General features: G+C 36.4%; 1 protein-coding gene across 6 annotated transcripts in view; it reads left to right on the forward strand.

The window, feature by feature from the left end:
* RPS6KC1 (ribosomal protein S6 kinase C1) overlaps nt 1–22,831 on the forward strand; it is a 197,708-nt gene that overhangs the window by 124,286 nt on the left and 50,591 nt on the right. The window contains exons 1-2 of one of the 6 annotated variants that reach the window (XM_082616020.1): nt 18,879–19,043; nt 20,562–20,713. The exons of 3 other annotated variants lie outside the window; for them this stretch is intronic. The gene's annotated coding sequence lies outside the window, so the exon portion shown is untranslated. Of the gene's footprint in view, nt 1–18,878; nt 19,044–19,550; nt 20,714–22,831 lie in introns of those variants that run through there. 2 more of the 6 variants (XM_082616022.1, XM_082616021.1) reach the window with 2 other exon arrangements.

Genomic DNA, 22,831 nt, shown 5'->3' on the forward strand with positions numbered 1-22,831 from the left:
ACAAGCCAGAATGGAGTGGCATGATATACTTAAAGTGATGAAAGGGAAGAAACTACAACCAAGATTACTCTACCCAGCAAGGATCTCATTCAGATTCGATGGAGAGATCAAAAGCTTTACAGACAAGGAAAAGCTCAGAGAATTCAGCACCACCAAACCAGCTCTAAAACAAATGCTAAAGGAACTTCTCTAAGTGAGAAACACAAGAGAAGAAAAGGACCTAAAAAAACAAACCCAAAACAATTAAGAAAATGGTCATAGGAACATACATATCGGTAGTTACCTTAAACGTGAATGGAATAAATGCTCCAACCAAAAGACAAAGGCTTGCTGAACGGATACAAAAACAAGACCTGTATATATGCTGTCTACAAGAGACCCACTTCAGACCTAGGGACACATACAGACTGAAAGTGAGGGGATGGAAAAAGATATTCCATGCAAATGGAAATCAAAAGAAAGCTGGAGTAGCAATACTCATATCAGATAAAATACACTTTAAAATAAAGACTGTTACAAGAGACAAGGAAGGACACTACATAATGATCAAGGGATCAATCCAAGAAGAAGATATAACAATTACAAATATATATGCACCCAGCATAGGAGCACCTCAATACATAAGGCAACTGCTAACAGCTCTAAAAGAGGAAATCACCAGTAACGCATTAATAGTGGGGGACTTTAACACCTCACTTACACCAATGGACAGATCATCCAAAATGAAAAAAAATAAGGAAACAGAAGCTTTAAATGACACAATAGACCAGATAGATGTAATTGATGTTTATAGGACATTCCATCCAGAAACAAAAGATTACACTTTCTTCTCAAGTGTGCACAGAACATTCTCCAGGATAGATCACATCTTGGGTCACAAATCAAGCCACGGTAAATTTAAGAAAATTGAAATCATATCAAGAATCTTTTCTGAGCACCATGCTATGAGATTAGAAGTGAATTACAGGGAAAAAAAAGTAAGAAACAGAAACACATGGAGGCTAAACAATACATTACTAAATAACCAAGAGATCACTGAAGAAATCAAAGAGGAAATCAAAAAATACCTAGAGACAAATGACAATGAAAACACGACGATCCAAAACCTATGGGATACAGGAAAAGCAGTTCTAAGAGGGAAGTTTATAGCTATAAAAGCCTACCTCAATAAACAAGAAAAATCTCAAATAAACAATCTAACCTTACACCTAAAGGAACTAGAGAAAGAAGAAACAAAACCCTAAGTGAGCAGAAGGAAAGAAATAAAAGATCAGAGCAGAAATAAATGAAATAGAAACAAAGAAAACAATAGTAAAGGTCAATAAAACTAAAAGCTGATTCTTTGAGAAGATAAACAATATTGATAAACCATTAGCCAGACTCATCAAGAAAAAGAGGGAGTGGACTCAATAAAATTAGAAATGGAAAAAGGAGAAGTTACAACAGACACCGCAGAAATACAAAACATCCTAAGAGACTACTACCAGCAACTCTATGCTAATAAAATGGACAACCTGGAAGAAATGGACAAATTCTTAGAAAGGTATAACCTTCCAAGACTGAACCAGGAAGAAATAGAAAATATGAACAGACCAGTCACAAGTAATGAAACTGAAACTGTGATTAAAAATCTTCCAACAAAGAGAAGTCCAGGACCAGATGGCTTTGCAGGTGAATTCTATCAAACATTTAGAGAAGAGCTAACACCCATCCTTCCCAAACTTTTCCAAAACTTTGTAGAGGAAGGAACACTCCCAAACTCATTCTATGAGGCAACCATCACTCTGATACCAAAACCAGGCAAAGATACTACAAAGAAGAAAATTACAGACCAATATCACGGATGAACATAGATGCAAAAATCCTCAACAAAATAATATCAAACAGAATCCAACAACACATTAAAAGGGTCATACACCATGATCAAGTGGGATTTATCCCAGGGATGGAAGGATTCTTCAATATATGTAAATCAGTCAATGTGATAAACCATATTAACAAATTGAAGAAGAAAAACCATATGATCATCTCAATAGATGCAGAAAAAGCTTTTGTCAAAATTCAACACGCATTTATGATAAAAACTCTCCAGAAAGTGGGCATAGAGGGAACCTACCTCAACGTAATAAAGGCCATATGTGACAGACCCACAGCAAACATCATTTTCAATGGTGAAAAACTGAAAGCATTTCCTCTAAGATCAGGAGCAAGACAAGGATGTCCACTTTCACCACTATTATTCAGCACAGTTTTGGAAGTTCAAGCCATGGCAATCAGAGAAGAAAAAGAAGTAAAAGAAATACAAATTGGAAAAGAAAAAATAAAATTGTCACTGTTTGCAGATGATATGATACTATACATAGAGAATCCTAAAGATGCCACCAGAAAACTACTAGAGTTAATCAATGGATTTGGTAAAGTTGCAAGATACAAAATTAATGCACAGAAATCTCTTGCATTCCTATATCACTAATGATGAAAAATGTGAAAGAGAAATTAAGGAAACACTCCCATTTACCATTGCAACAAAAAGAATAAAATACCTAGGAATAAACCTACCTAGGAGACAAAGAGCTGTATGCAGAAAACTATAAGGCACTGATGAAAGAAATTTAAGATGATACCAACAGATGGAGAGATATGCCATGTTTTTGGATTGGAAGAAAACTACTATATTGTGAAAATGACTATACTACCCAAAAGCAATCTACAGATTCATTGCAATCCCTATCAAATTACCAATGGCATTTTTTACAGAACTAGAACAAAAAATCTTAAAATTTGTTTGGAGGCACAAAAGACCTCGAATAGCCAAAGCAGTCTTGAGGGAAAAAAATGGAACTGGAGGAATGAGAATCCCTGACTTCAGACTATACTACAAAGCTACAGTAATCAAGGCAAGATGGTACTGGCACAAAAACAGAAACATAGGTCAGTGGAACAAGATAGAAAGCCCTGAGATAAACTCACCCACCTCTGGTTAACTAATCTATGACAAAGGAGGCAAGGATATGCAATGGAGAAAAGACAGTCTCTTCAGTAAGTGGTGCTGGGAAAACTGGACAGCTACATGTCAAAGAATGAAATTAGAACACTCCCTAACACCATACACAGAAATGAACTCAAAATGGATTAGAGACCTAAATGTAAGACTGGACACTATAAAACTCTTAGTGGAAAACTTAGGAAGAACACTCTTTGACATAAATCACAGCAAGATATTTTTTGATCCACCTCCTAGAGTAATGGAAATAAAACCAAAAATAAACAAATGGGACCTAATGAAACTTCAAAGCTTTTGCACAGCAAAGGAAACCATAAACAAGACGAAAAGACAACCCTCAGAATAGGAGAAAATACTTGCAAAGGAATCAACGGACAAACGATTAATCTCCAAAATATATAAACAGCTCATGCAGCTCAATATTAAAGAAACAAACAACCCAATCCAAAAATGGGCAGAAGACCTAAATAGACATTTCTCCAAAGAAGACATACAGATGGCCAAGAAGCACATGAAAAGCTGCTCAACATCACTGATTATTAGAGAAATGCAAATCAAAACTACAATGAGGTATCACCTCACACCAGTTAGAATGGGCATCATCAGAAAATCTACAAACAACAAATGCTGGAGAGGGTGTGGAGAAAAGGGAGCCCTCTTGCACTGTTGGTGGTAATGTAAATTGATACAACCACTATGGAGAACAGTATGGAGGTTCCTTAAAAAACTACAAATAGAATTACCATATGATCCATCAATCCCACTACTGGGCATATACCCAGAAAAAACCATGATTGAAAAAGACACATGCACCCCAGTGTTCACTGTAGCACTGTTTACCATAGCCGGGTCATGGAAGCGACCTAAATGCCCATCGACAGTTGAATGGATAAAGAAGATGTGGTACATATATACAATGCAATATTACTCAGCCATAAAAAGGAAAGAAATTGGGCTTCCCTGGTGGCACAGTGGTTGAGAATCTGCCTGCCAATGCATGGGACACGGGTTCGAGCCCTGGTCTGGGAAGATCCCACATGCCACGGAGTAGCTAGGCCCGTGAGCCACAACTACTGAGCCTGCGCTTCTGGAGCCTGTGCTCCACAACAAGAGAGGCCACGATAGTGAAGAGGCCCGCACACCGCTATGAAGAGTGGCCCCCGCTTGCCACAACTGGAGAAAGCGCTCGCACAGAAACGAAGACCCAACACAGCCAGAAATAAATAAATAAAATAAAGAATTATTAAAAAAAAAAAAGGAAAGAAATTGGGTCATTTGTAGAGACCTGGATGGATCTAGAGACTGTCATACAGAGTGAAGTTAAGTCAGAAAGAGAAAATCAGGGCTTCCCTGGTGGCGCAGTCATTGGGAGTCCACCTGCCGATGCAGAGGACGCGGGTTTGTGCCCCGGTCTGGGAGGATCCCGCGTGCCACGGAGCGTCTGGGCCCGTGGGCCATGGCTGCTGAGCCTGCGCGTCCGGAGCCTGTGCTCCACGATGAGAGAGGCCGCGGCAGTGGGAGGCCTGCGTACCGCAAAAAAAAAAAAAAAAAAAAAAAAAAAAACAGAGAGAAAAACAAATATCGTATGTTAGCACATATATGTGGAACCTAGAAAAATGGTGCAGATGAACTGGTTTGCAGGGCAGAAATCGAGAGACAGATGTAGAGAACAAACGTATGGACACCAAGGGGGGAAAGCGTGGGGGGTGGGGTTGTGGGGTGAATTGGGCGATTGGGATTGACATGTATTCACTGATGTGTATAAAATTGATGGCTAATAAGGACCCGCTGTATAAAAAAAATAAATAAAATGAAATTCAAAAATTAAAAAAAAAGTGAATCCCAAATATGTTTTATGATTCCATTTATATATCATTCTTAAAGTCACAAAATTATATTTTTCCTACTTTATTCATTTCCCATAGTTCATTCTATTTAGAAATCAAGGTAATATAGGATAAAGACATTAAAAAAACTACTAATAAACTAAGGATTAATAATTATTGCTATAACTTATTGATTGCATAATACGACAAAAGTGAGATAATCCAATATGCTTTCATATTGTTTTTGACAAATTTATTATTATTTTGTTGCAACCTTTAAGAAATCACTGCTGTGAATATTATTTATAGTAAATATAGAGTAATTTTCACATATATAAGACAATACACTTTACTACTATATTTTTAGTATGTAGTTCAAATATATAGTATATTGTAAAAATAGAGTCACAATTCTCAAATTAGAACCTGCAAATACAATATAATCATAGTTTCAGTATATTATAGTATATTCAGCAGTACTATAGATGTAGATGTATTTATAATGAAGTAATTCATCACAATGGTTTTGTGTGTAGCATAGTACTAATAATGTTGCTATTGAAACCTATGTTTATAAATACTTAAAAATCACTATAGTACTTTTTTGCCTTTGGTCTGCCATGTAAGGATCTTGGAAGGCACCACTCCATCCTAACAACAAGTACAAAGCTAAACAAACTGAAAAACTAAGAACTCTTCTGAGATCTACCAGAGAAGTAAAGTCATAGGACCAATAGCTGCCCCTGACATTGGAGAGACAGACATCAGATACAGAGAATCACAGGTTACTGAAGCAGAAACCCATCAGCATAAACCTCTGTGGGAAGTAGTCCCAGGGTATAAAACTGTACTGTAACTGACAAATTGCCAGAGATCCAGTAGGGACAAGTCTGAGAGGTAAAAATTCCATGGGGGTGTACCCTCACTTTTGTGAGTTTTGTCTCCTGGAGCTCTACCAGTTTCTCACAGTGAATATTGGAGAAAAATCCCTTCAGGCTTCCTGAAAGGGGAAGGGGAAAAGTAGACATTTTGAAGTATAGCAGAGCATTCTATTCTTATTAGAGCCTAACTGACTTGGCATGAGGGAAATGCCAAACTCCATTTTGGCTCTAGCTTTGTGTGTAGAGGAAGGGAAATACCCAACTCCAGTCCCCTGTAGCCATCTGGTTCCATCTAGGGCTGAGGAAAAGCTGATAGACACTTGTGAAATTCATAGTCCAGGGCCACAGGCTCACTAAAAGACTAAGACATAATCATAGGACTATAGAATTCCTCCCCTCTCCTGTCATCTTACCACCACGTTACTAAAGTGTTAACTGGAGTCGCTTTCACCCAGTATATCATGTACAGATTTCAACAAAAAATTACAAGGCATACTAGATGGCAAAAACCCATAGTTTGAAGAGACAGAGCAAGAATCAGAGCCAGACTCAGATATGGAGGAATGTTGGAATTATCAGATCATGAATTTAAAAACAACTATGACTAATATACTGTGTGCTGGGCTTCCCTGGTGGCGCAGTGGTTGGGAGTCCGCCTGCCGATGCAGGGGACGCGGGTTCGTGCCCTGGTCCAGGAGGATCCCACGTGCCGCGGAGCAGCTGGGCCCGTGAGCCATGGCCGCTGAGCCTGCGCATCTGGAGCCTGTGCTCCGCAACAGGAGAGGCCACAAAAGTGAGGGGCCCGCGTACTGCAAAAAAAAAAAAAAAAAAAAAAAAAAAATATATATATATATATATATATATATACTGTGTGCTCTAATAGAAAAAGTAGACAACATGTGAGAAAGAATTTTATTCTAAGAAAGAATTGGAAAGAGAACTAGAGGTAAAAAATACTATACAGAAATGAAGGGTACTTTTGATTGGCTCATTAGTAGACTGGAGAGGTCCGAGGAAAGAATCTCTAAACTTGAGAATATGTAAATCGAAACTTGAAACTGAAAAGCAAAGGGAAAAAAACACTAAAAAAAAAAATGGAACAGGATATCCAAGAACTGTGTTTTAACTATAAAAGGCATAATATAAGCATAATGGGAATACTGGAAAGAGAAAAAACAGCTTGTTTAAAATATTAATAGAAACAGTGTATCCAATTATGTATAGTGATGTATGTATATATATGCTTATATGTACTTCTGTATGAGTGAAATGAATGACAATGATACCAAGGATGAGAGATGGATTAAGAATATTTTGCTATTATAAGGTACTTGTACTACCTGAGAAGCAGTATAATTTTATTTGAAAGGGGAGTTAGATTAGTTGTAAATGTATATTGCAAACTCTAGGGCAAGCACTAAAGTAAAAAAAGAGGTATAATTTATTTGCTAAAATGGAGAAAAAATCGAATCATATAAAATGATCAATTAAAGCCACAAATGGTAGAAGAAGAGTGGGAGGAAAAAAATAGGAAAAATAAGCAGGGCAATTTAATAGAAGTAAATAATCATAAAGATCAATGGTCTAAACGTACCATTTAAAAGACAGAACTTGTCAGAGTAGATTAAAAAACAAGACCCAACTATATGTTATCTATAAGACAGTCACTTTAAAAGACACATTGGATTAAAGGTAAAAGGTTAGGGAAAGGTTTACCATGTTTACACGAATCAAAAGAAAGCAGGAGGGCTTCCCTGGTGGCGCAGTGGTTGGGAATCCGCCTGCCGATGCAGGGGACACGGATTCGTGCCTCGGTCCGGGAGGATCCCACATGCTGCGGAGTGGCTGGGCCCGTGAGCCATGGCCGCTGAGCCTGTGCGTCCGGAGCCTGTGCTCCACAACGGGATAGGCCGCAACAGTGAGAGGCCCGCGTACCGCAAAAAAAAAAAAAAAAAAGAAAGCAGGAATAGCTATAGTAATTTCAGACATTGCTGACTTCAGAGCAAGGTAAATTATTAGAAATTATCAGAGGCATTACATAATGATAAAAGGATCAGTTATCCAAGAAGATATAACAATCCTTAATGTGTACGTGCCTAATAATTGAGCATCAAAATACGTGAGGCAAAAAACTGATAGAACTACAAGGAGAAATAGGTAAATCTATTATAGTTGGAGACTTCAATATCACTGTATCAGAAATGGACAGATCCAGTAGGCAGAAAATCATTAAGGACATAGTTGAACTCAGCAGCACTATCAATCAAGATAATTGGACATAATCAACACTTACAGACTTCTTCATGCAACAGTAGCATAAAATATATTCTTCTCAAGCTCACATGGAACATTCACCAAGGTAGACTACGACCACATTCTGGATTATAAAACACACGTTAACAACTTTAAAGGAGTAGAATTCTTACAATATCTGCTCTTAGACCACAATGGAATTAAATTAGAAATCAGTAAAAGAAAGATAACTAGAAAATTCCCAAATACTTGGAGATTATTGTCAAGATGTCAGTTCTTCCCAGCTTGATTTATACTTTTAGTGCAATCCCAGTCAAAATCACAGCAAGTTATTTTGTGGATGTTGAGAAAATGACTGTAAATTTTTTACAGAGGAACAGAAGTCCCAGAAAATCTAACACAATATTGAAGGAAAAGAACAAACTCAGAGAACTAATTCTACCTGAATTCAAGACTTACTATAAAGCTACAGAAATGAAGACAGTGTGGGATTGGTGAAAGAATAGACAGATCAATGGAACAGAATAGAGAGTTCAGAAATAGATCTACATGAATATAGTCTAGTGGTCTTTGATAAAGGAGTAAAGGCGGTACCATGGAGAAAAGATAGTTGCTTCAACACGTGGTACTGGAACACCACATCCAATGGACGTTCACATGAAAAAAGGGGACCTAGACCGACCTTACATCATTCAAAAAAATTAACTCAAAGTGGATCATAGACATAAATGAAAACACAAAGTTATAAAACTCCTGGAAGACAACATAGGAGAAAATCTAGATGACCTTGGGCATGGCAGTGACTTTTTAGATATAACCAAAGGCATGATCCATGAAAGAAATAATTGATAAGCTGGACTTCATTAAAATAAAAAACTTCTGCTTTGTGAAAGACACTGTCAAGATAATGAAGACAAGTTGTAGACTGGGAAAAATATTTGTAAAAGACATATATCATAAGGAATGTTACCTGGAATATACAAAGAGCTCTTAAAACCTAACAATAAGGAAATGCACAACCCAATTACAAAATGGGCCAAAGACCTTAACAGGAAATTCACCAAAGAAGATACACACACATATGGCAAATAAGCATATGAGAAGATGCTCCACAACATAGGTCATCAAGGAAGTGCAAACTAAAACAACAATGAGATACCACCACCTATCTATTAGACTGGCCAAAATCTGGAACACTGACAACACCAAATGCTGGTGAGGATGTGGAATAATAGGAACTCTCATTCATTGCTGGTTGGGAGTGCAAAATGGTACAGCCACTTTGGAAGACAGTTTGACAGTTTCTTACCAAACTAAACATATTTTTACTATATAATCCAGAAGTCATGCTCATTAGTTTTTTACCCAAATGAGTTGAAAACTTATATCTACACAAACATCTTCATGTGTATATTTATAACAGCTTTATTCATCATTTCCAAAACTTGGAAGCAACCAAGATGTCCTTCAGGAGATGAATGGATAAATAAACTGTGGTACATCTAGACAATGGAAAATTATTCAGCACTTAACAGAAATGAGCTATCAAACCATGAAGACATGGAGGAACCTTAAATGTATATCACTAAGTGAAAGATACCAATCTGAAAAAGGTACATACTGTGTGATTGCAACTATATGACGTTCTGGAAAAGGCAAAAAATTATGGAGAGAGTAAAATGATCAGTGATTGCAAGGAATTAGGAGGAGGGGGGAGGGATGAATAGGCAGAGACAGAATTTTGGAGGGCAGTGAAACTATTTTGCATGATATTATTACGGTGGATACGTGTTGTACATTTGTCAAAAACCATTGAATGTACAACACCACGAGTGAACTCTAATATAAATTGTGGACTTTCGGTGATAATAGTGTGTCAGTGTAGGTTCATCGGTTTCAACAAATGTACCACTGGTGCAAGATGATCATAGTAGAGGAGGCTGTGAGTGTTTGGGGGCAGGAGGTATATGGGAACTCTGTACTTTCTGCTTAATTTTGTTGTGAACCAAAAACTGCTTCAAGAAGATAAGGAATAGTAAACAATAGAGCTAGATTGTGCAGATAACATTAATATCCACAAACTTAATTTAAAGGAATGTAGTTTACCCATAGTTTTTATATAAGGAATCAAAATAGGCTTTGATTATAATTAATAATATCATCTTTAAGGAGCCACATCTAGTATACCTGTTTTTTTTTTTTTTTTTTGCGGTACACGGGCCTCTCACTGTTGTGGCCTCTCCCGTTGCGGAGCACAGGCTCCAGACGCGCAGGCTCAGCGGCCATGGCCCACGGACCCAGCCACTCCGCGGCATGTGGGATCCTCCCAGACGGGGGCACGAACCCATGTCCCCTGCATCGGCAGGCGGACTCTCAACCACCGCGCCACCAGGGAAGCCCATAGTATACCTGTTTTTTTAAAACAAGGGACAACCACATGTTTGATACACACACACATGAGTTTTAGTTATGTTTCATAATGTTCAGTGTTTTAATATCTTATTCTGTCTCTATTGTTGAAATTCACATCTTAATTATAATTAAGAGTATAAAACAAATTCTATGCTTGTAAAACCCTTTATCTGCAATATTAATGTTAATATATTGGACTAATAGAGTATTTTTGTTCCAAAGAAGTCAAATTCTTTTTGTATTTAAAGTATGATTGTATAATGTATAATATATTTGTATGGTCAGTTTTATAATAGGAGAACCTAAGTAATTTCAAAATAAAGGGACAAGTTTCATTTTACCTCCTAATGGCTTGGGGTATACAATCTCAAGGTTAGAAAGGACTTTAAGGTCATCTGACCCAGTGAATTACAGATCTTGTGGCCCATCTGTAGTGCCCTGTTGAATGGCTGTTCAGCTTCAGGGCCATTTATTTATTTATTTATTTATTTATTTATTTATTTAGGGCCTTTTATTTATTAATTTAACAAACTGTTTTGAATGCCACCATGTAGCAGGCACTGTGTTAGGTGCTATATAAGACATGGTTCCTCTCTTTAGTCTAGCAGGAGAGATATAGGTCAGTATGTAAATTCTAAAACAGCATGGAAGAGACTGTAAAGAAGTGTGAATAAAGACAGAGCTACTTAATGTCTCAAAGTCAGTCATTCCATTTTACACAATTGAAACTCTTAGAAAGTCCTTTTTTCTTTTGAGCCAAATACTGCCTCTTTAGTCCTTAGTACTGCCCTTCTCCAATAACCAGTTTTTAGTTATTTCAACACAGTGTGTTGTCTTTCCAATTGGTAGTGTTTTATGTTTGTTTCTTCTAGTTTTATTTTGCTTAAATTTGGCCTAAATTTCAATCTGTTGAAATATCTTTGGACTTTCCATGTACAAATTTTTGGTTTTTTCTTAGAGTTAATAACTTGCCTCATTTTCCCCCATTTGCTTATTTTTTTCTCTGTCCCTATCATTATTTATTACTAAACTCTCTGATAAAATTTTAAAACGTCTCAATGCAGTCAGACACCTCAGATAGTAGATCAGTGGTTTTCTCAGAGTCTTTTCTCTTGGATTCCTTCCTTGTTCTGCTTATGTATGGATTGGTTTGTTCTCTTGGCCTTCTGCATAGCTTTCCTCATCACACTTCCACTTCTTGTTACTGTGGGAATTCTCTTCATCAGTTTTCTGTTGGGTTGGCCAAAAAGTTCATTTGGGTTTTTCCATAAAAAACCCAAACAAACGTTTTGGCCAACCCAATATACTGCATTCCAATTCCCGACCCATTTTTTTTCTTCCTCCCTTTCTCTCTCTGGAGGCCTATAGGCTCTTCTCCCTGTCCCTACTGTTCTAAAATTTCACAATGATTTGTTTGGTGGGATTTTGTTTTTTTCATTTGTTGAGCTGGGCATTTGGTGACCTTCAATTTGCGTAATAATCCAGATGTTTTATTAGGAGACCTAATAATGTCAGTATCTATATGCCTTATCTTTTAGGCTATTTGGTTTTCTTAGAAAAGAACCTTTAAATCTCTTACCAAGGGATCTAGTATTAGACCAGCCAGCATTCTGGGAGCCAAGTGGTTGAAGGAGGACTGATGTCCTCATCAATTTGGCATTTAGGTTTTCATATACTGCCCCTGTTTTCAGTAGCACTCTTCAATCCCTCCTTTAGCTGTCTGTAGTATCTGATTCATTCCGTTTTCTGTCTTCTGAAACTTTTCCATCTTTTCTCATCTCCTCTCTTGTTTTCTTTGTAGTCATTATTGTATAACTTTAAACATTTGTTTACTGTTATTTAATGCAGTTTCTCTAGGAGATAGTGATCTGTATTTCAGAGAATGTTAAATTTAACACATTGTTTAGTCCTCTCAGCTTCATGGCATCCATAATTTTGATCAACATGTCTTTGTTGACCTTTTTCAAGTTGTCAACAAATTTTTTTCAACAAAATAGGACAAAGAATCCTGCAGATGACATGTAGCTAGAATAATTATTTCAGGTTGACCCAATACCTTCTGGGTACTGCTAGTTACAACTAAGCCATCTTTCCTTCAACTGTTTCAAATCAAAATTTAGGCATCCCAAGTTATTTGTAAGTTTAAAGATATACACTATTCTCTTTATCCCCCTTTTAAGACATACTGTTATTTGCCTCTAGTCTCATTTTCCTCTGGTTCATTATCAACACTGTTGCCAGAATAATTCATAAAGCTGATACTTTAGGAAAGTGATTTTTCTAAAATGAATAACTCTCTTGCTTAAAAGTCTTTAATACCTTCACATAGAATTTTAGGATAATGTTCAAATTTCTTAGCTAAGCCTACGAAGACCATTCCCAGACCACCTCAACATGCTGTCTTGGTTACAGCCCTGTGGAACTTGTAAGATATACAAGGTGTCATGTTTTATACCCCTCTACCTGGAGTGACTTTACCTTTCCTTCCTCACTTAATTTGTCTCATTCTTAATTATTGTCTTCTTTTGGAAGGCTCCCTTGCTTACTTACCTCTACGGTCTAATGTAAATATCTTTTGTTGTGTCCTTTTAATGCCTTGAACCTATCTGTCATAGCATTCATCCATATTGTATGGTAGTTTTTGATATTTCTATGCCTCCTCCAACAAGCCTTCATATGCCTCAAGTACCAAGTATTTTCCTCCTTCTTTCCTAAAAATTAACATTTTTATATATTTTGGTACAGTATTCACAGACATCTATTAGAAAAGATAGTCTAAATCCTGTGCAGAAGATATGTGTCTTTGGAGAATAAGCCTCTATAACATGTCAAACACCAGCTTGGTGACTATATCTTATTTAATTTTGTATTTTTAACATTTAGTATAGTGACTTAAAAACAGCAGATACTCAATATATATGTATTGAAAAAAATGAATGAATGAATGAATGATACCTCTCTACTCACATTATCTTAAAAAAGGTAGGGACCATTTATCTAATTGGCCTGCCTCCTCACCATTTCTCTCCAGGTCTTTTCCATTTTCTCATTTATTCATTCATTCATTCAGCAAATATTTGTTGAGCTCCTGCTATATGTCAAGTGTGATAATAGCCACTGGAGATACAATGGTGAATAAAACACCTAATCTCTACCCTCTCAGAGTTTATAATTCAGTGGGAAATAGCAGTTACAATACAGTGTGAAACTGCTTTGGGCAAAGGAAGTACACTAGGGTATTGTGAGAACATGTAGGAGGGGTGCCTAGCTTGGGGCTCTCCAGAGGCTTCTTAGAAGCAAAGCAAAGACATGAGGAATGAGTAGGGTTTAGCTCCTAGAATAGTGTTTCAGGCTAAAGGAATTGTGGGAGACTCAGTGCATGCTTTCTTTCTAGCTTCTTCAACTCTTTGAATTCTTCCTTTTTTCCTTCCTGCTCACCTATGTTTAGTCCATTCTTCGAGACTTAGCTGAAAGCTTATCTCTACCTTAACTGTAATACTCGTCTTTCCTTTCTTTGAATTAACACAATTTAGCATTCAGTTGTGTGTTATTTTAGCTTGTATGCCTTTAGTTGCCTTAAATATCTTGTTAACGTGTCCTAGAGGGCAGAAACTATAATTGATCCTTTTTTATTTTCTCTGATAATGCCTAACTAAATACAGTGCTGTCCATGCAGTAAGGATTTAACAAATGTTTGCTGAATAGTTATAAAGGGGACAAAAAGAGATAATACATGTGTTTTAAGATTTCAAATACTCTGTGAGACTGTACCTCAAAATATACTACATGTTCAGGATCAGAGCAAGAAGAGTAGTTTTGAAAACTGTCAAAACATTCATCCTCCTCCCTTTTTCACCCTCTCTCACAGAATACACCTGTAGATTGTTGGCAGGGAAATTGTTGCAGTCGATGAAATTGTCAATTTGAGAATAGTGTTGTGTCTTTGTGTTTCATATATGCTTTAAAATACTTCGGAATTTTTAAGAACATCAACACGTATTCTTCTACTAAATAAAATTTCTAGTCATATTAAAACATTGTTAAATTTTGACCAGTACCAGAATTTCAACTCCATCTGCTACAAAAGTGCAAAACTCATTTAAAACACTTAAAAATAAAAACATTTAAAGCTTTCTTGCCCTTGAAGCATTTTCTTCCGAATTGGAATCAGGCTATCTCTGACATTGGCAACTTAGTTGGATATGTATTGATTGACTTGAAGATGTAGCCTCTGTATCCGTCTGTTATTCTTATAAGATAGCATTTACTGAGTACACACTGCACCAATTTTGAACACTATATAAAAACTATGTGGACATATTTGCTGCTCTTTAGGGACTTATTTCAGTTTCCAGGGCCTATAAATTTATTTGAGCATATCTATGGAACACACTTAGCAGCAGAATGAAAATATTAAACCAGAGTATGAATGAACATAGTTTATATCAGCACCAGAGTATTAGGTGTTTCTAGCAAATGCAAATAAGAAGGATCTAAAGCTAAATACAGCAGACTATACTTATAATTGAATTAATTTTCATCTAAATTTAACAATGTCAAGTCGTTATCCCAAGTGAACTTCAGAATTCAAACCAAAGAAACAGAACAAATGGTTTCATTATGGTACTGAATGACATAAACTGAACTTGGGCCTATAAACCCAGAACTTCAGAGTTTTTACCTCTCTTTAGCATAATCTCTTTGTGGCCTTGGGCAAGTTGCTTTGCAAAAACAGAAAACAGACAATCAAAATGAGGATGACAAAGGTGTAGAGATCTAGCTTTTAAAGCATTTGGATCTGAGAAGAGCCTCCTAAGCTCCTCAGGATTTGTTTTAAACTCGATTTCTCTGTTTTTTATATTCTGCCTTCTGCTATATTTATATCCTGTTTTCTTACAAAGACACACCATGTCCTTTGGAAGCATGTTTTATGAAGTAATAGATGTATAGGCCTAGGATTTGAAAAATTATACAAAGTAAAACTTTTTTCATATGTATAAAAAAGACATGTGATAGCTTTATTGTTCACTAAATCATTAACCTCACATCCTAGTATGAGACATCATTGAGGAATGGCTCACATTCATTGACGTTTGGCTAACAGGAATATGAGATTTAAAATTCATATTTGTGGTTGAAATAATTACTCCCTGGATTATTTTCTGGAGAATCACATGTATTTTGCATTACCCTAGGGCAGGACTAGATTTAGCTATTCGCCTAAGGATAAATAATCCAGGTGTTGGCCAAGTGACTTTCAGAGAAACATTTTTTTTTTAAGTTTTTCTTTTTTTGATGTGGACCATTTTTAAAGTCTTTATTGAATTTGTTACAATATTGCTTCTGTTTTTATGTTTTGGTTTTTTGGCCACAAGGCATGTGGGAGCTCAGCTCCCCAACCAGGGATCGAACCCGCCGCACCCACTGCACTGGAAGGTGAAGTCTTAACCACTGGACCACCAGGGAAGTCCCGAGGAACATCTTTAAAATCCTTTTTATCTTTTCTGATCCTGATAAAACAATCTTTGCCAAGCATATTTCGATGCCCCTTGGAGGAATGAAACAATGTGGGAATGACTGACCTTTGAATTTTGAGTAAATTACTTGTATTTGCAAATCTCTTTTAGCACCACCAAAATATGCTTATTTTCTTTTTTTAATGTTATGATTCATAATATATTCATAACATCTTGGAAGATAAAGTTACTTTGGTAACATATACTCTATTTTTAGCTATCACAATGACAAACTGTGATCTTTTAAAAAATCATCATGATTATTATTGAAGTTACTAAGTATACAGAGGCCTGAATTGTGTTCCCGTGGAGCATACACACACAACAGTATTGTATTTGATTATAGAAACTGTAGATAGTTGTGCTCAACAGGTTGTGTTCAGTTTAAATAGAGGTCAGGACAAATGGACTTTGTTATGACAGTTCTTAGGGTACATGAATGTTTAATAATGCCCTAGTTTTAAATTAATTTATAACTAATTCGCTGTGGAAGCTTGGAAGAATTTTTAAAAATCAGGATTAAGATTAGAATGAATGCAAACTAAATGTATCTGCTGCCATTTTAAAATCAAGAATTAAAAGATGCTTTATATATTCTAAAAAATACTTTCTATATTGCTTTTCCTCTAACTACATTAAAGATGCCAAAAAAACCAACCCAGGAATCAAGGGTGATGTATAAGAAAATTTCATATAAGTGCATTTCTTTTAAGATGAATATATAGCCAGGTTCTTGAGATTCTCTGTTTGTAGTAATTTAAAAGACAGTGCAGTATTTTGTTTCTACATGAGGTATTGTGGTGAATATAATCATTACCTGAAATAAATGACATTTTTGAGTAGCCAGAAATCAGGATTTTTAATTGCTATTTTGTGGATTTTATAAAACCTCATCTCAAAGTGCATTTACCTTGGGTAACATTTGGATTGTGGATATGATGGTACACAGAAAACAAACCTTTCAAAGCAAAGTACCTTATTTTATGACTACCTAAAAATATATATATACCTTTATTATTATTTCATAGACTGAACACACCTTCAATTTATATTTCATTTTATTTATTGTATGCTTGCTTTGTATAAAATTATAGGGGATTTAAAAAAACTAGCCACCTCTCCCCTTTTTTTAAAGGAAAAAATCATCACATTTACTTAAGTAAATTCCATTAGAGGTAGTATTTCTCTTGTCTTTTTGTTCAGCCACTAGAGTCCCTTGTGACCTTGGGTATGTATTCTAAGAGGTGACTGATGGTTCGTGATGTTCTGAATTTTCTGGTAGCTTGCCTGTTGCCTGCCTCTAGGTTTGTCATCACCCTTATGGTGACTTACGCAGTATTCCTTCGGTCTCTTATCTCCAGGCTTTGATGCATATGTTCTGAAGGTGGCCACAGTGACTTTGGGTAGCAGCAGATGGTGAACCTTCAGGCTGCCACCGGCTATACTGGTGTTAAGTTGGAAAGTTAACGTTTGATGAAGAATCAGTAGTGCATATGAAAGAGCTTTCGCTGCTGAAATATCTTTTAATTAAAAAATTAGCATACTCAAACCTTTGTAAATGTCTGGGCATTTAAAGAAATCTAAAATTAGTTGTTTTCTTATACAGGAATTCGTTATTTACCAGCTTAGATTTGTGTTGCTTGCTAGTCCTACTGTGGTTCTTTTCCCCTGCCCCTGCCCCAGTATGCTTGTAGTTAAGGCAGATAGAAGAATTAGGTAAACTGAACTGGGAAGTTTTTGGGAGTTAAATGTGTTTGGATAAACATTTAAAGTATATATATATATTATTTTACATATCCTTATTTTATTATTATTTTTAACATCTTTATTGGAGTATAATTGCTTTACAGTGGTGTGCAAAGTATATTTTAATTTATGGTAATTTGGAATTTAATAATTGGAAAGAAATGTGGATCTTACGTACTACTTCCATAGAATCCTAGTAGATTAGTTCTGTTGTTCCTACATTTGAAGATACTTCTAGGTTATATAGAAGCCTAAAGAACTTAGCCCGCTTCAAAAAGATATTTCTCCTTGCTGTAAGTTGTTTGATGATGTTTTGGCTTTGCTGTCAGTCCACAAAGCAGTATGCTTTTTGATTGTTTGTTCACTTAGTTCATGATATTGTGCTATGTTGGAAGTTCTAGCACAAATAAAGCACTGGTAAGACTCCAAATAATTTTTTTCTGTTCCCTTTACATCACAGGGGTACCTTTTATGCTTTGCTGAAAATAGATTCTTGAGAGTAGTAAATGAAAATGTCCTTTAGGATAGAGTTGTAAGTATCCATGTCAAATTTTACTTTTCATACTTCAGTTCTTATCAGTGAAACAACTTTTGTGAGCATATGACCATTAAGAACAGATTGATTTCATGGCATAACAGGTGAGAAGTTCCTCTACACAGTCTGTTCATGCTGATGCTCCTGATGCTGCAACTTCTCATGGACGGAAGTGGTAGGCTGAGTACCTTTTGCTTTTGGAGTTGCTGAGCAATGGTACAGGGAACATTGCTAACCTTCTGATGTCAAAGAAAGAGAAAGTTAGATCCCAGTGGGGAGAATTGTTGGTATTAAAGGTCACCTAGTACTCTTTGTTTTCTGGTAGCTAATTTTTTTATAAGATTATCTCATGAGCGTAAGGTATGGAATTAACCATCAACAGTAGAAATACATTTTGAATATTCTAAGCATATAAAATGAGATGGGTTTTAGCAATAAATATAAATAACATTTGATTATCATCATGTGGTATTGACAGGAAGAGCAAAGGTTTGGTGCTTTAGGTTTGTTGTTCAAAACCATTTCTACAGAAGAATAACATTACTAGCTCCTATAAAGCTGCCAAGATGAGTTTAGTTAATAACTCATCTAATAATGGTCAAGTTAAGTGTGGACTTTTTTGTAAAAAGAGAGTACAGTAAGTATAATCTTATTTATCTGGAACTATGTTGAAAAAGACTCTCTAACTTGTGGAATTGGGCTTCTCTGTTTTCTTTGGCTTCTTTATTATGTTGATCCCGTTCTTTTCTGGTATGTTTGTTTATGTGTGAATTCCCAGCAGTATAACTTGCACAATTGAAGTCCATTTGGATGACATCCCGTCAACACGAATGGTACTGTGACACCATTAAGGGAAACGCTGTTTGTCTGGTATGGCTACCTCTGTAAGCTTTTCTTAAACATTAAAAAAAAAACACTTTTATTAATTGTTCTGGAGTCCTGTGAAGTAACTGGCACCAAAGTAGAGATAGATATTCCCTCAGATAACCCAGGTAGTCTTTCTTTTTAAAGGAATTGGAGTTGAATTTACTTTTAGAGACTTACAGACTTTGAATGTCAACCTTTAAATTAAGTATCTAAAAAATTTAAAAAATGGGTGGCACATAATCTTCACTGAAGGGAACTATCCATAATTCCTCACCACAGTCATAGTGTCTTTATTGCTATTTGTCTCTTTTCTTTTCTCCAAATTTATTTTTCATGTGCTTAAAAAAAACTCATCATTTGATACCTTTGATATATTCCCCAACGTCTCCTATCTTTCCAGAGGTGGTACCTAGTTAAATATTGGGCCTTCCCCATTCTAGTTAACAAAATTGACTTATAATCAATTGGAGCTTTTCCTGCTACTGTTGCAAAAGAAGAGTAGGCAAGTCTCATTGTGCTGGTAGAATTGAGGAGCAGATGAGGCTAATCCTAAAGGCATAAGTTGTCTGTTTTTGTTTTTTTTCTCCCAGTTAGGAGCAGTGATTCTATATATTACCATGGGCAAAGATGAAGTAATCTCTCCTGTTAGACCATATGCTAATATAGTGCTGATAAGTAAGTGTGAAAAATGAAAGGGAAAAATACATTACTTGTATTCTTTCAATAAAGTATACTATCCAAGGTAATTATTTCATGACAGGTTTAGTTATAGTACTTGTTTTATCATGAAACAAAAGATGGTTTTAGGAGTCTTTTATTGGGAAGACAATTGTATCAAATTAGTACCAAATTAGATTTTTGTCTTTATAAAGGTGAGCAAACCCATGAAGCAGTTTTTAAATTGATATGTTCTAGTCCACAAATGAACGAATGCTGTTTGAGGGTTAAAGAAGCTATTATTTTGCCCTTTATGCTGACAGCTTCATTACAGATTGGCCTGCTGTTGGCATTAAAAAATGTTTGGCTTCTTATGATCTTTGTGCATGCAACTATAATATTAATGCAGCGCCATAGCACTGTTCATTAAGAAATGACTCTAAATGGGGTTGAAGCGTGTAAATTTGGAAAGATACAGATGTTAAATGCAGTCGTTTCTCTTTGTATACAGCCGTATGGCTAATAATTTCCAAGTGGCTAAAGCTCTTGTTAGCAGGAGTGCTGGTGTGTTAAGAATGGCTCTATAAATAACTTTAAGAACTGAAGTTGAAGGTGCTTCTTTTAAAGACTACTGTTAACTAAACATTATTGCCAAACAGATGGAAAGCATTCACCAGCCTGATGTTTTTAGGTCTAATTATATTATCACCAGCCCTGTACGGCTCAGTTGAAGAGGTGTATCCAGAGGCCAATTTATAATCATTTAGCCAACACCTGTTTGGGAGAAATTGACAGTCAAAGGGCACATTTAAAAAAAATCACATATGTTCTTGTGTTTATTGCCTCAATGTGAACATTGTCTAGTTGCAGACAAACTTGGAGAAGAAAGTAAATGTAAACAAAGCAGCCCTTCTCAACCATGTTTATCGATCTTAATTTGGCCTTTTTATCGGATCCACTTCATGCTTCATGGCTAAGTGAGACCAGCAAAGAGATATCACTCCTGATTTATGCAGGTACATTCTGTTCAGTCGATTAAGAAGTTTCTGGTAGAAAAAAGTTCTTTGCTTTGTACAGCTTCCTTACCTTTTACCTAGTGAAACGTTTTCTATTTCATTTCACATAGAAGTATGTTATTTAAATTAGGATTGGAATCTGATGAATAGCTTAAAAGAGTCACAACTTGATGTGAAAACAGATGAGATTTAAGGAATACTGAATAGATGTCTTCACAGATTCAGTAGATATTTATTGAGCCCTCCTTTACAGAGGTGTGCCCCCTTTTGCACTCATGATATGTTAATTTAACTGTCAAGGTTCAAGTTCTTTGAATGTGCTTCCATGCCTAGGAGGTTCAAGATTGGTGGTGAATATAGCTCCGAGGGAAATTATGGGCAAATAGGTCTACCCTCTCTGAAAATAGTTCAAACCTGATGATCCTACTAACTCTTTCATTTTAGTGTTTTTCCTTCTTCTGACATACTTCTCTTTGGAGAGACATGTATATGTTGCCTCCATTTTCTTATCACCCATTACTAACTCAGAGTAGTTGGCTTCTGTCCCCACCAGTTGACTGCATGATGTAGTATTGAAAGTTATCAGTGACTTCCTAACTGCCTTAGGCAGTAGTCCCTTCTTAGTCCTCATTCTTCATGGCTTCTCTTTGTTGTTTGGCACAGGTGATTACTCTAATTTTAAGCATTCTCTTTTCCTGATGTCTGAACCACTATATTTTCTGGGGTTTTTGGTGTATTTCTCACTGTACTTTTGGTGGTTATTGTGTTATATACCCTCAGTATTCCAGCTATGTATACACAGACATAAATAGTATAGTTTAGCAGTTAAAGAGGAAGAGCCCTGGAGCCAGATTGCTGGGTTTAAATTTCACCTCTGGCACGTCTTAGCTTTGTGAGCATGGGCAGGTTAACAGTTTTATGTTTGTTTTCTCCTCTGTAATATTGGTTAATAAAAGTATACCTACCTTGGAATGTCCCTGGCTGTTCAGTGGTTAAGACCGCGCTTCCACTGCAAGGGGCGCCGGTTCGATTCCTGGCTGGGTAACTAAGATCCCACATGCCGTGTGGTGTGGCCAAAAAGGAAGAAAAAAAAGTATGCCTACCTCATTGGATTGTTGAATGAATTATGTGATTTAATTCCTTAAACCCCATCACAGTGCCTGCTATAAAGTGAGCATTCCATTGGGGTACTTCCTCATGTCTTTAGCTGTTATTTTTATGGAGATTGCTCAGTTACTGTACATCTTTAGTCCTGACTTATTTTCTAAGCTCCATTCCCAAATTGCTGTCTACCTTCCAAACTTTTACACCTAAATTCATTCACATATGTTTATTGAACAATTACTGTGGGAGATGGATAGGTTATGTGTTGGAGGAAATACAATTTCTGCCCTGTATTAGCTTTCTATCGCTGCATTACAAATTACCACAAACTTCGCAGCTTAAAACCACTAAATTTATTATGTCAAAGTTCTTTGGATCAGAGGTCTGACATGACATGGATTGCATTGGGCTAAAATCAAGGTGCTGGCAGGGCTGCATTCCATACTGGAGACTCTGGGAGAAAATCCACTTTCAAGCTCATTCAGGTTGTTGGCTGAATTCTTTTCTTTATGGTTGTAGGACTGTGGTTGCTGGCTCTCAGCCAAGGGTTGGTCTTTGTTCCTAGAAGCTGCCTGTTCCTTCTCATGCTTACTGTGAGCTCCTAGAGGGCTCTTTCCAGTGCTTACATTTGGACCTCTGTATCCAGCAACAACATGTCCCTCTCATACTTCGAATCCCTCTGATTTCCCCTTCTGCCATATCATTTTTGTGCTGTCCAGTTCTGGACAGAGACAGTTCTCTAAGGGGTCATGTGATTTGATTAAGCCCAGTCAGATAATCCAGGGTAATCTGTTTTAAGGTCTGTACCCTAATTATATCTGCAGAGTCCTTTTTGCCAGTAACGTAACATATTCACAAGTTATGGAGATTAAGATATGAGTGTCTTTGGCGACTGTTATTCTGCTTAAACATGCTGATGAAAAGCTTGAAATCTGGTTGGGATATAGACAAGTGACTAAATAAAACCAAATTGAAGAGGCTGGTACCATATACAGTGGGAGAACAAAGGAAGAA

Source organism: Mesoplodon mirus (assembly GCF_964341445.2).
Source record: "Mesoplodon mirus genome assembly, chromosome: 3".
NCBI lineage: Eukaryota > Metazoa > Chordata > Mammalia > Artiodactyla > Ziphiidae > Mesoplodon > Mesoplodon mirus.